The 15,029-nt window shown below is 28.3% G+C and overlaps 1 long non-coding RNA gene across 13 annotated transcripts; it reads left to right on the top strand.

The window, feature by feature from the left end:
- Positions 1-950: 950 nt before the first annotated feature.
- On the top strand, positions 951-5,328 carry LOC114188744. 13 transcript variants are annotated; one of them, XR_003605434.1, is made up of 11 exons: positions 951-1,059; positions 1,177-1,255; positions 1,347-1,436; positions 1,538-1,605; positions 1,733-1,741; positions 1,855-1,943; positions 2,067-2,140; positions 3,167-3,410; positions 3,803-3,909; positions 4,720-4,854; positions 5,133-5,328. It is a non-coding gene; the product is annotated as an uncharacterized LOC114188744 (long non-coding RNA). The 13 variants fall into 13 exon arrangements; XR_003605435.1 differs by having other exon boundaries at positions 1,347-1,442; XR_003605427.1 differs by lacking the exon at positions 1,347-1,436.
- Positions 5,329-15,029: the final 9,701 nt, after the last annotated feature.

Genomic DNA, 15,029 nt, shown 5'->3' with positions numbered 1-15,029 from the left:
TAGAAGAACTCTGGACTCATCATAAACAACTGCCACGTGTGCATCAAGTCGTTTGAATTGTATAGTCTTAATAGTATCAAACTATTGGATAAATAAAAACGCTTAGGTCGGTCATTTTAAAGTCATATACGTGAATTAGTTGACAAATGTAAGATAATATTTAACAAATTAGTGAAGAAAAATTGATCTGTTTGTTATATAGTATGACGCAGTTATATTTCAACTTGAGTTACGTATCCGTATTCGATATTTTAAGATATTTTACTGATACTTATCAATGAAGTATTTAATTTATAAAATTGTAGTACATTACAAGAAAATATTTAAATGATGACCAATTTTTATGACAACAAATAATTAGTCAATATATAATTAGTCACTATATAGTAACCAATTTAGATATCAATCTAAAAACAAAAAAATATGTAAAGTAACCTTTATTATGAATTGTTTCTAAATTATTCATTAACATTAACTACCAAGGTTTTGACTATCAAAATAATTGGTTTATAAATTGGTCATTAACATTAGTTACCAAGGTTTTAGCTACCAAAATAATTGATCTCTAATTAGGAAAGTGACCTCTAACATATTTTTTGTTACTAAAATTGGTCATTATTTAAGAATTTTCTTGTAGTAGTACTTTTATGATGACAATAATTTATATTTTTTATGTTGATAAGTTTAGTAATATAGTTTTAATTTATATTCACATAATAATAATCTTATATTTATTATGTTTTTAAGAATTATTGTACATTTTTCAATATTCATATATTATTATCTATTATATATCGTATCATATTATTTTCAAAATAAATATATCGACATATTAGATATGTCATTACAAAAAATTATTAATAGTAGAGGAAATTTTTTTTGAAGGTTATAAAAATCCTCCACAAATTAATATTATTTAAGATAAATATGATGAATTATGTAAGAGCTAATAATCATAGAAGTTTTAAGTTATTCTGAAGGGGTATATGACCTCCGGTACTAGATTTCGGGTTCAGACCCTCGTCTTTTCGTCCTTTCCCTTCAAAGATTTCACACTCGGTTAGATCCTCTCTTTTCATCCTTTCCTTCCAAAGGTTTCACATTCAGTTTACGTTTTCCCCAAATTCCCAAGTCCAAAACTAAGCGCCACATTCATTTTTGTTTTGGTGAGTTTAGGGTTCATCTCCCAAATCGGTTTCCTTTCACCTAGGATCGATCAATCTCGTCATCAAACCTAGGGATTCCGCGAGCAAAGGTAAACATTCTAAGCATTCTGTTGTTTGATTGGAAATCAAAGTTTCAAGAACAGAGTTGTACATAATATGAATCTATTCTGCAAAATACAGAATATGATTGGAAATCAAATATGAAACGTGTCTTGATTTGGTTGCCAAAACAATTGGTAGCAAGAGCTCTGTGTATCGAGGAGTAGTCAAGTATATGTATATGAATCTCTTTCAAATAATTAACCTGCTGCATTAGTTTTTATTTGATTTTTTGTGACCCTGAATGAAAGGAAAAATTAATTCTGATATAGGTGCAACGAAGATCGTTTTGAAGCATTTGTGTGGGATAAGAGCGATCCAGGGGAAAAAGGAAGAACAGGTTGAAATAGACTTTAGAACATATATATCTTTTCAATTCTTTGATTATTTGCTTTTCTGAACAAACTACTCACTAACCTCGTTTCATTTTTTTACTTGTATGTCTGCATCTTCTTCGACTGTTGCAGTTTACATTGGTACAATTTGCTTTCCTGCATCAAGTGTTGGTTATGTTAATGTAAATAGCAGATGATAAAATCTTGGTTTTGGTGTGAATCTTTCTCTGATCTTTTCTTGCTTCTGTTGCCAGGTGCTTATTCAACTGAAGTTGACGCCGCCAAAGCTCATGATTTGGTGTCAATCAGAATTGGGGGCTTAAAAGCATTAACCAATTGTCATGTATGTTTCATTCATTATAGATGCATTTATGAATTTCATAAATATAATCTTGCTGCAGATTTTGATTCAATTGTTATTAATTAGTTGAATTCCTTCTCATAAAGCATATACTATTATTTGTAGGTGAGGTGTCATTCCAAGGACATGGATGAAATGAGAAGAATGAGCAAATGGGACTATATTTGTGCTATTAGAGGGTAAGATGTGAATTTTTTTGTGAATCTTCTTATAGCTAGGCTAGCAGCCTTGTTATGTGTAATCTGTTGTTGATTAAAGAACATTACATAATCGTTCATTACTACTGTAAAAGTTAATAAACTAATAACAGTTGTTGATTAAATAACATTACATAATTCAATTCTAAAGGGTTACATTGGAAATGGTAAGTAAAGTTAATTACATGGATATATAAGTTTATATTGTGTTTCTTCCAGAGGTTGGTTTGGTCTCTGACCAGAATATTTAAGCATTGGAGTTTTGTTATTTGAACATAAAAAAAAAACACTGAGATTTTATATATGTCAACACTACCGCATATAATTATCTGTCTTTTATCCTTGTTTTTTTAACGTGCACGCATCTCAAAACACATGTAAGAAAATCAAATAAACAACGTACCTTTTGTTATTATCTGAATTCAGTCCTGATTTTTCTTTCCTTGAGCGGTGGCATGTGAAACGAACTTTGTGAGGCTATAGCAACTAAAGTCATTTCGATAAAAGTGTTTTTCTCGGTTTAAGCTTTGTTTCTTCTCCTAAAACCTTGCTGAGGCAAACAACTTATTGCTGATAAAGGAAGTGGTGTTACTGAGTCAGTTTGCAAGTATGTGAATAAAATGGGTGTTTACTTGGAATAGAAATTATGGTTAATTAATGCAGCATTTTGGTTTTGGCAAGGCCTGATATCTGGCTGAATCTTATGTTTGAATTAAAGTGTAAAGATGTATATGCATGCAGCAGAGAGAGGTCACATGGGGATGATGATGTGTGTGTTTCTGTTTTTATTTGGTGTTTTTATTGTGGGAATTGAGATTGATACATGTTCCCCACTTTAGCAAGTTTGTTTACTTTATTTAGGGTGCTTCGATGTATGCAAAGTGTAGTGATAGTATTTTGTATAGCTAATTGCTATATACTGCTGAAGTTTAAGAGTGTCTATAGAGATTGGAATTGTAATTGTAGGTACCTGGCATGTGTGTGACTATGCATTAGGATTGTTTGTAGGTTCTGCCATTGAAAACAACTACACAAACATTTCGTCGTATAATCAATCTTGTGATTTCACGTATGCTGCTTACACATGTTCACTCTGGATTTTCTAAACCAAGTAGCAAATGGCCTTGAAATCAAAAGCATAAATCCAAACATGCTATAAAAAACAGGGATTTGCGACACCAATTATTTGGGAAGCACCATAGAAGGCACAACAGAAGCAGAAGTCCTTGAAAAGCAAGTTGTCCAATGGTTGGTAAGTTATAGATTTCAGTTCATTTCTTTGCTTTTAGCTCATTAAGTTATAGATTTTAACATATGTACAATTCACTGTAAATGATACTTTAATTGAATATTTGAATGCCTCTATTTTCTCATCATTTTCTCTGTTGAAAAAGCCCTGCACCAGTATTTTGCAAGGTTTTATATTTTACTAGTTTGGAATGTTGAATGTTTCCTTGTTTAAAATCCTAACTATTGTTTCGGAGAGAGATGATGTTGCCAAGGGCATTGTTGGCTAGATTCGTTCAAAAATCATCCACTGTTTCTCCTTTCCAATTCAATCAACAGGCATATTATTGTGTTTTTATTGTACTAGTGTCCTGTTTCAAAATCTATGCTTATCTCATGGGTTTGGAAATTTTGCAGAGAGCATTGCATAGCAGGAATAAGAAAGCATTGGAATTCATTGCTAAAGGCTGGAATGCTTTGATCCTGATGCACAGTATGCACTGGGTTGTCATTTAAGAGTTGAGGTGAGGGCACTATTAACCTTTATATTGTAATGAAATTGATAAAGTATATGTAGCAAGCTTTGCTAACTTTGAGTTTATGATTATAATCATTTGTTGATGCTTTCTTGAATCACTTAATGACTACCATTACTGTTAGTTTCTTTTTTCTTTTCTTGCCTGATTATGGAGCACCACTTCTTTAATTTATTGATCTGATCTTGATACATATGAGACAAAACCATGTATAATATGAGATAAAACACTTAATGGACCAGAAACAGAAATTGTCCTCTTTCTGGATAATTTCTAGAAAGGAGTGTGATTAATTCTATTCCTGTTTGTTTTCAGTAATATTCAAGAAATATTTCTCAATTTGGATATACAGAAGTGGAATGATATATTAATGTTTTATGATTTTTTATACATATCTATATATTTACTCATCTTATATATATAATATTCTATATATTTGTGGAATCATTGTTCCACCTTACCAAATATATATCATATCGGATACATATATAGTCTTTATTTGTCATACACACATGTGTGTGTATATATGTATGTATAGTTTGTTTTGACCGACTGTATTACATTTGATAAGAATGTTAAATTAGTTTTTCCTCAATCACTTGTTATAGCTTTTCCACACAATCTTACTTCTTTTGGATTCCTATTATCTTCCAGAAATTGGATAACCTCTTTGATAATACAACATATAAGAGTTAAGTAATATTTATGGATAAGAGATAGGATTTTTGCTATAAGATATCTTGTGCCTATAATTTATAATTTATCCCATATTTGATGGGAACTCTAAACTGGTTGCAGAGTTGGTTACCGTTAATGGATTTAAAATTGCTTATGCAATTAAGAATGATGCAAAAGGACCAAGAGGATGAAAGGTCGAGACTTTCAAAAGTCAAAAACAGGATCCGTCCTTGCTTTCAAAGTCACCTTCAGAAAGTAAACATACTTGCATTTCACCAATTTCTGTATGTTTATCAAAACCCATTTTCAATTAGCTCTGCATTCCCTCTTTCAATCCAATTGATTCATATATATGGTTTGAATTGTATGGACCACCATCAGATCGGAATGTGGCTTGAATTAGCTCTGCATTCCCTCTACACTGAACAAAATGTGGCTTAGTTCTCTACACACATTTTAGTATATGCATGTTGATTTCATAATTTGAGGTTGACGTTATTCTTGCAGTTAATATTTATCTTTTATAATTTCAGCAAACTAGTGATACAAATGAGCCTGAGTCTTCTATGGGTACAAGAGGATCATCTGGTGGTAGCAACATTTAGGGTGTTGATGATGTTTTTTAGGATGAAACTATTTTAGTGTATTATGAAGTTTGAGTAAGTATGGATTAAGTTGTAATTGTTTCATTTTAAATTGCTTTTATGTTAATATGTTGATTTTGAGAAATAAAAGTTCTAATGATATATATTTGAGCACTTTGGTTGAAGTATTTGATTGAAGTTTACAAAAAAATATTGTTGATATAAAAATATAAGTACCTCAAATGGGGATATACATTTTCAAGTATAGTAGGAAATTCTAATTACAAACAAAATATTGTTTTCTTTTTAGATTTGAATAACGCAGGAAAAATACAATAATAAATCCACAAATTAAATAATACAAACGAAATAGGTTTTATAATCCTTGAATTGAGGAGGGTATTAACCCCCACAAAAAAAAATGAAAAATAAGAATTTTGGAATCAAATAGGTTTATGAAAATAAAGGAGGTTTTAAACCTCCACAAAATAATAGTCATGAATAGGAGAGGTTATAACCCTCCATTAAAAGACTTCCACAATATAAACCTGGTACCAGGGGTTGTAGAAAATCTCCACAAATAACTTGTGGGGAACCTATTTGTGGAGGTTTGAAAAACTCCTGCAAAATATTTTGTGGAGGGTAAAAAACCCCGCAAAACAAAAATAAAACCTCCGCAATTTAGGTTTTTTTTTGTAGTGTGTGTCATATTCTACATATATCGTATCCTACATATATCATATCTGTGCATCATACATTATACACAACTAAACATAGCAATTTTTTGCCTGACAACAAATACCCAGTAAACCTAGCTACAAATAAAAGTAATTTTGCCTTTCTTTTTTCCATTGCGTAACTGATCGAGAACCAATTACGTGAGGTCACTTGTTAAGAGATAAATGTTGAGAACAATTATTTTGACATCAGCTTTCTCCATACTTGCCATTAAGTTACTAACAACAATACCACTACAAAACGAGTAACCATATATTTAATGAAGTTAGACTTTTACAAGAGTAAAGAGTAAAAGTGTCAATGTTAATTTCATAAGAATAAATGTGTCAATGTTAATTTGATACTTCTAAAGAAAAATACTCCCATTTAACAACCTTTGACATTTACACATTTATCCTTATGAAATAGAAAATTGAGCCTAAGTTCATTAGATATTATTAAAATTTGGTCTGGACAAAATGTATTAAATTGCACTGAACTAAATAATAGTTCGCCTGAATTGAAAAACAGTTCAGACGAACTGAACTGAACTGTTTTTTTTTTTTAACAAACTGAACTGAATTGAACTGCACTACACTATAATATAGACTGAATTGAACTGTTATACACTAAACTGTTATATGAATTGCACCATTTTTGGATTGAATTGCACTATTTTTGAATTGTACTACACTATTTTGAACCATTTTTAAACTGAATCACATTAATTTTGAACTAAAATATAATATTTTTGAACTGAAATGTACTTCATCATTTAAATTGTTAATAAATTATTAGATCAATTTAAATTGTTGAATTTTTTCTTCAATTTTTTTTTAATTTTTTGCTAATAAACTTAAAAAAATATTAATATTGAATTAAGTTAAACTATTTTTTGTAATATTTATTCATGTATAATAGTTTGAAATTAACATTTTTATGTAAATAAAGATATTTCACTCCTAGAAATTTTCATATTACATGGGACTTTTCCTGCAAATTTGTTAAAAAAATTTACAAGAAAAAGTTTTTTTCTGTCATTTTTTTCTAAAAATCTTAATTGAGTAATTTTTTTCGTGGGTAATTATTTCCTACAAAATTATAAAATACGTAGGTATTTTCTACAAAATTTGTTGCGAAAAATGTTTTATACAAAATATTTTGCGAAAAATGTTTTATACAAAATATTTTACAAAAAAATTTGTAGCAATTTCTTGCAATTTTTTTCACAACAAAATTAGTAGGTATTTCCTACGAAAAAATTTCCAAAATAAAATTGATAAGACATGTGAGTTTTTTAATAGTATTTTGTGTGTTCACCATATTTTTAAATTTAAATAAAATACAAATTTAATTAAAACACTATATATTAAAACTATTAAAATATATTTGAAGAAAAAATACGGAAATTGAGAAAACAATCTAAAATTAAATATAATATGACATGATTTTGTTACGTAAAAACGATAATAAAATAAAACTTAAGATATTATTTATAAAATTAAGTCTTCCACTGTTATGTCCTCTTCCATAAATAATAGGAATTATGCGATATATAAGAGAACACATTTGATTTCAAGAGAAAAAGAAGGATCTATAATTAAAAGAGATAGATTTTATTTTGTATTCGATATCAGAAAAATTATTCAAAAAAATAAGTGTTGGAAGTATTAAATTTTCTTTAATGTAAATAATTACATTAATTAATATAAATTACATATAACACTATTTTTTATAAAATAAAATAAATATTACATACTATTTTTTATAAAATGAAATAATTAATATCAATAAAAACGTGGCTTATAATATAACCATAACAATGTCGTTGAAATCTATCATTATAATTAACCTAACATATATTACATACCTTTTCTTATTATTGTATATGAAATGAAAACAAAAATTAAAGAGCAACAAATTGTGTGCAGTGTGTACGAGATGATGGAATACGGTGTTGTGTACGTTACCAGCTATGTATGAAGCACCAAGGAGAAACTAAAATGCAGAGTTCAATTATAGAATAATTAACTCATTTAAATGTGGTTTTTAAAAACTAAACTGAACAATAATACAGTTGAATTTTTAATATAACCGGTTCGATTTATTTTAATATAAAACAATACAGTTAACTGTAAAACTGAAATTAATCATGCCACAGTCCTAATTAAAATTATGGTTTTGAAAACTGGTTTCAAGAAAAGGTAATAGTTGTTGTAGTTAAGTCAAAATTGTGTGACCGTTACTACGGTTGTTTTACTGTCATCAGAATCTGTTTTTCTCTTATCTTTGGTGTACATATAAAAGCATTGTATCTGTTTAGGGTAAAGGTTAATTAATGAGAACAGAAACACTTTTATCATATATTTACTATAAAAAAAATTGTTTCTTCATGGATCAAATGTGGTTCAACTTGTATGATTTATCATGAAAAATGTAGAATACAGTTTTTCAAGCTTTTATCTCACACTAATTAATGCTTGACATTTGTTAATATTTTTTTTACATACCAGTGTAATAATGTATATCATCGATGCATGAAACATGGGTGTTCTATAGTTGCTCCAATAAACACACATGCAGAGTACAGCCTATACAAATTTAAATAAATATTAAAAAATTATATTAGTATCAATTAGATCAACATATTCATTTAAATAAATACTAAAAATAAGTAAAATTGATATTATCTAAATAAATATAAATATTAAAAATGGACAATTAACTTCAGCTAAGTTAATATTAAATTTAATAAATATTACAAATAAATTATATTAGTGTCAAGTAAATTCATACCAATTTAAAGGAATATTAAAAATAAATTAGACTATATATAGAAGATAAATTGACAGTAATTTAAATAAATATATATTACGATTAATTTTGTATCGATTTATTAATATATATTAATTTTAATACATATTAAAAATAAATTATAATAGTGTTCGTTCAATCGACGTTAAAAATACATGGAAGATTAAAAGTAAATTAAACTAACACATTCGTCAAAGATTTTCTTATTTGATAGTTATTTGGAATATTTTATTTTTTCAGCGAGGTTATGCGAATAAAGTTCATCATACTTTCACGTTCTTGATGACCGAATCTGTAATATTTGCCATTTCTTTCGTCCCACAAGCCAAACTAACACTACAAGTTATAACTGTGATAATGGTTAACACACTTCTCATCTTGGACATATCTAATATTGCCCAACGACAAATTATACAGAGAAATAATCACACAAACACACACTATTAGTCGATTATTACATTATTTAATAACCTTATAACCTAAAGCAATGTATTAGTAGATTGAAAAAATATTGTACATAATCATCTTTATATAAAAAAACCTTTTGGATGTGAAATTATACACGGCTCTCAAATAATGCTTCGTTATTTTCGTCAGCTACGTTGTTTTGGTGCAGTATTATACCCTAAAGCTTCGTTGTTATTTTCGCCAACATGGTTTTGGCAGAACACCGTACACAACACAACAAGCTTCGATAATTTCGTCAATTACATGGCTTTTAGCACAACACTACTATACACTGAAGCTTCAATGTTTTCGCCAATTAAATGGCTTTTAGCACAACACTACTATCCTCTCTTTATATAAATATAAAGATATATGTACAATTGAAAACCCCTACTCTTCCACATCCAAAATCACCTCTTCTTGGTGAGTAATTCTCTTTCTCATCGTTTTAGTTTCTCATGACTTTGGAGTTGACATCAAGTGAAATATATATATTACGAGTCTGAGAGATTGTACGATTCCTTTGATGTTAATGTCTTAGAACATATTCCAGTGCTGTCTCTGTATTACATGTTAGAAGTACCTCGCCAACCAATGATAGTGTCATTTTAGAGTATATAAGTAGGTGCAAATCTTATTTTACAAATCGACTATGTGAAGTTGAGTTGATTTTAAATTCATTTTTTAGCATGGTATATGAAAACTGTTAGAAGTGGGCTTTAAGTCTCAATCAACCCTACAAAACCAATTTGTAAGGTAAAGATTGCACCCATTTATATATTTTGAATTGACCTTTATCTCTAGTTGATGTGGGACTTCCAACACAACCCCTCACGCCGAGGTATATTCATCTCGTGCATGAGACAGAAAATTAGTGGATGGTCCGTCAGCGGCTCGATATCGAGTGGAACAAAATGTTCAAGCAAGTTCGCTAAGATAGGCTTTAACCTAGCTCTGATACTATGTTAGAAGTGAGCTTTAAGCTTAACTCAACCCCACAAAGCTGACTTGCGAGGTTGAGTTAGACTTAAATTTCACCCTTTAACATATTAGAGTCATTAGAGTCTTTATATTTAGAGATGCAAATCTCATCTTACAAGCCAGTTTTGTGAGGTTGAGTTAGGCTTAAAGCCCACTTCTAACATGATATCAAAGTCAGGTTAAAGTCTATCCTAGCAAACTTTCTTGGACATCCTGTTCTACCCGATATCGGGCCATTAACGGACCTCCAACTGATGTATATACCTCGGCATGAGAGGGTGTGTTGGAAGTCTCACATCGACTAGAGATAAAACAATTTCATAGTATATAAGTAAGGTGCAAACCTCACCTTATAAATTGGTTTTATAGTGTTAAGTTAGGCTTAAAGTCTATTTTTAACAAAAACCTCACTTCACAAACAATTTTATAAGGTTGAGTTAGTATTAAAGTTGACTTTTAGGAGCTGGGCAACGCATGATGTTATTGTCGTATAGGCATTGGTTTTGAGGCCCTGGAAGTTGCCGGGGTGACGTCGTAGGATCTGTCACTTTCTCGCTGTTATCTAGGGCGGCAGCTGGTGGTGGTGGTGTTGCCATTACCGGTGAACTACGGTAGAACTAAGAGTTCTAAAGTCCCACATCGGACCATCAGGAGGAGTGCGATGTCTTCAGCTTCAAGCCCATGTAATCTCTGCTGCTATATATGTATATTTTTCTATCAACAAGTTTTGTTGCTGTAACTGTTTTTTTTGAGGATTCTCATGGATTCAGATGATTGAGGCCAATTTAATTCCATGTACCTATTGATTTTTTTACTTTGGGACTCAACTTGCAAATATTGATAATTTACATGAATAACAACAAGAGTTTTTGACGCAAATCATGCATGGGGAGATGATTTTCATGGAGATACCTCGTGCAATACCAATTCGCACAAGAAAAATACCATTTTTCCTTTTAATTTTATATTCCTATACTGAATCTTTGGATATCACGTTTTGTTTGATGTTGAATGTAAGGAATATTGTATTTCGGCAACTTTAATATATTATATAATTATTATTTTTTATATTTTACTTAAAAAATTTATTTATATTTTGTTATCAAAAAGATTATCAATTATTTAAAAACAAAAACAAAAAGTGGGTGTGGGTGGGAAATATATAATCATTTTTCATTTACTACACCTATATAGATGTTGCTACTTTTTCAAAAATCCAAAAAAAAAAATCACAATTTACTAAACCTTGCATTTAAGTACATTAAAACAAAATATTAGCTCTGGTTTTTTTATATAAGAAACATATGCAAACTATTTATTTTCAGTTGAACTATTAAAAGACATCTTTTATCTTTTTTAAAATAAAATGCAAACTATTAACTTATTGCAAAGTCTAATACTATAGGACATGTATATTGGGAAAATGCTAACGATATATATTGATAACTCATGTTTATTGTTGAAAATTTTGTCTCAACTTATTGTAATGTTATAAACATAAACAAAATAACTCTGGCATTTATGAAATATAACTGAAATTTTACAAAGTATTATTAAAAGTAAATTACTTAACTATATTTATCTGTGTTAGTGAATTAAGCACACTTTTTGTTCTTTTTTTTTATAATAATCAATTTAGAATGCTTGTAATATAATTTTTGTGTTATAAATTACCTTTCTTCCTCTTTTATTTATTTATAGAATTCAATTTAACAAACTTCTGTTTAATAGGTTCGTGTCCTTAAATACCCTCAACTATAAGTCATTTCCTCAATTCAATAAACAGTAAATGAAAAAGTTTAATACTGTGAACCTTTTAGAAATCTAACTTTATATTGCATAAAAGGCATTTTGGTAACCATAACTACAAATATATTTTATTACATTTAAAATAGATTAATATTATTTAGATACACTTATTTACTTTTGCAAATTTTATACTCATAATCAGCACTTGCAAATTTTATTCTTTTATATTTACATGCATATACATTGTGCGTAATTTACTATTAATCCAATCTAAAAATAAAATAAAATTACATGTGTATACCTCTATTGTTCCTGTTAATATATATAAAATGTACTTTTAACCTTTACAAATTCTCATCAGAAAAAAAAAATGATGAAATTAGCAATACAACTTTTTCTGCCTTCTTTTATTTCATTCAATATATATATATAGAACAATATTGGTTACATCTTCGTTATCGACGACATGTTTGGCCGTGACATTTTAACTGTACACGCTGTGAAGCCTCCTCTATATAATAACTACTGACACAAACAGTGCCTTAATTCACAGAACTTCTTCATTTTCTTCCACACTACACTGTTATGAGAAAGCACAAAGCCTATGCTGTTCTAATGGCGTTGGAGCTAGCTTCGATTGAAATTAAGTATGGAATTTCAAGTGATTCTAATCCCTTCCAACAACTAAGCCCTACCACGTTGATTTTCGTGGTTGCCATATTTTGCCATGCCCTAGCTTCCATAGCTGACTCAAGCTTTTCCGCTACCATCATAACATTTCATGTGTCAGGAGTAGTTGGATGTGAAACTCTCTTGTGGTTGTTTCTATCTGAGTTTCTGAGATATTACATCATCAACGCTATTCTTCTACTTGTTGCATTCTTCTGCTTCTTCAACTATTTCACTCCCTTCGGCTTCGCCTCTCATACACCTTCACATGATGATCACCTGGCAAACATGGAATCACATGAAACTCAAATGTAACATTTGTGATGACATGCATTTGTACGTCGTTTTGAAGAAAAAAAGACAGCATAAAATAAAGTGTTTGTTAAGAGGATGTCTAAGTATTAATAATAGATAATTTAAAGAATAAAATTTAGTTTGATTGTAATTTTGGATTAGAATTTACTTTCATTTTGGAAAATATATAGTGTAGAATATTGTAACTGTTTAAAATTTGGAGTTAAATGTTTCTCGTACCTTGTTCGCATGTGGATTTCTCGTCATTAAAACTCAGTGCGGAGCAGAGGAAAGTGTTGGTTGAGGTCTTTAGAACTGTCTTGAAGGTGAATAAATTTTTTAGACTAAATTTTCATTTTACATATGGTTGATGAATTGGTTTAAAAAGATGAATAAGTAGTGTTTTTAATAGGTTTGTTAGGTATGCTTTTGTATTTATTATGTTTGTTATTCTTATTTTGTTTGAAGATAGTTTTGCTTGTTTGATATGTGATCTGTTTTTAAACATTGTCAGTGATGTGTTTGTATTTTTAAAACAATGTATATAGAAGAAATTTATATGTTATTGACATATTCTTGTTTGCACTGCACTTGCTCCTATTTCTCACCCATTTCATGAGTGCAATTAATTCCTTCATCCCTAAAATTTCTTCTCTCAATCCGATCAAAATGTTTGCAGAAATTGTTTTCTACAGAAGGAGTGAATGTTTACTTTCCAAAAAAGAAAAATTCCAAAATTATTTACTGTGTTCTGAAAAATATATTCCGGAAACAATGGGTGCAGATATGGTGCAGAAAGTAATCGTCTTTCATGAGTCAGGTAGAATCTTTTATGGGGAGTTTTTTTCTGGACTTCCAAAATTTTTTCAAATGTATAAAATATTTTTTGATCATTTGAGTAAAATTATGTAAATCACATTTTTAAAATTAGTTTTGGATATCGACTTCCGTAAAGGATATTTTTAGATATCAACATCCAATTAAAACTGTGGACTTGATGTTAATATATATATATATATATATATATATATATATATATATATATATTTCATTTTTTAATTTTTTTATTACGTTATATGAAAACAAAAGTAAATAAAAAAGTTAAAATGAAATAAAATAAAAAATAATAAACAGAAAAAAATTAACATTTAAAAAGTTTAAACTTTAAATAAAATTTAAAAAATATAATATATATATATATTTTTTCATTTATATTTTTTTAATTTAAAGTTTAACTGTTTTTAAATTTTATTTATTTATTTCTTAATACATTATATAAAAATAAAAATAAATATATATGTATTAATGTTTTATTTTATATTTTATACATTAAAATATCAATAATAAATAAAACAAAGGAATAATAAACAAAAGAAAAAAAAATTAAAATTAAAAAGATAAAAAAGAATAAATATAAATATATATATATATATATATATATATGCTTTAAAAAATAAATAAAGTTAAGAAATAAATTAAATTAAAAAATAATTAAACTTTAAATTTAAAAAAATATTTATTTTGTTTTAACTGTTTTTAATTTTATTTAAAGTTTATGTTTCCTAAATTTTAAACGTTTTTCGTTTATTTTTCTTTATGTTTTCATATTTCTTAATATGTATTCTAAAAATGAAATAATATATATATATATATATATATATATATATATATATATATATATATATATGACCATCATACTTCATCAGCCTATATGCAATGGGAACTGGCTTAGAGTTTAAATCCAATCAAATTTCTTAATGTTTGCTATGTCAATAATGGATCTACGACTCTAATGAATTTAAAGAGATTCTTATTTATTAATTTAATGGTCACTCCATCTATGTGAAGGATCACACTCTATCTGATACCCTTATAGTCTAAAACTTCATGAATTGGCTTAAAATTAATCAAAGAGTAATTCAAAAAACACAAAAGTAAAAACATTCATAGAGAATCAAGGCCAATTGGTTAAAGGAGCCAAGTTCAATTCCAACATCTTAATCGGCATCACTTATCTTTATTTTCATTCAAATTTGGTTTCAAAACCATCAAACTTTATCACTTTGTATTCATGCTATGTATTTTTATTATTTTTGCAGCTAATTTAACACACCAACTATGGTGTTTTGCAGAGAGGATCTATCTTTAAAATATAACATTATGTTCACTTATTTC

The sequence above is a fragment of the Vigna unguiculata genome, chromosome 6 (genome assembly GCF_004118075.2).
Source record: "Vigna unguiculata cultivar IT97K-499-35 chromosome 6, ASM411807v1, whole genome shotgun sequence".
NCBI lineage: Eukaryota > Viridiplantae > Streptophyta > Magnoliopsida > Fabales > Fabaceae > Vigna > Vigna unguiculata.
Note: the sequence above shows the minus strand (reverse complement) of the source record. Positions and strands in the feature narration are given on the sequence as shown.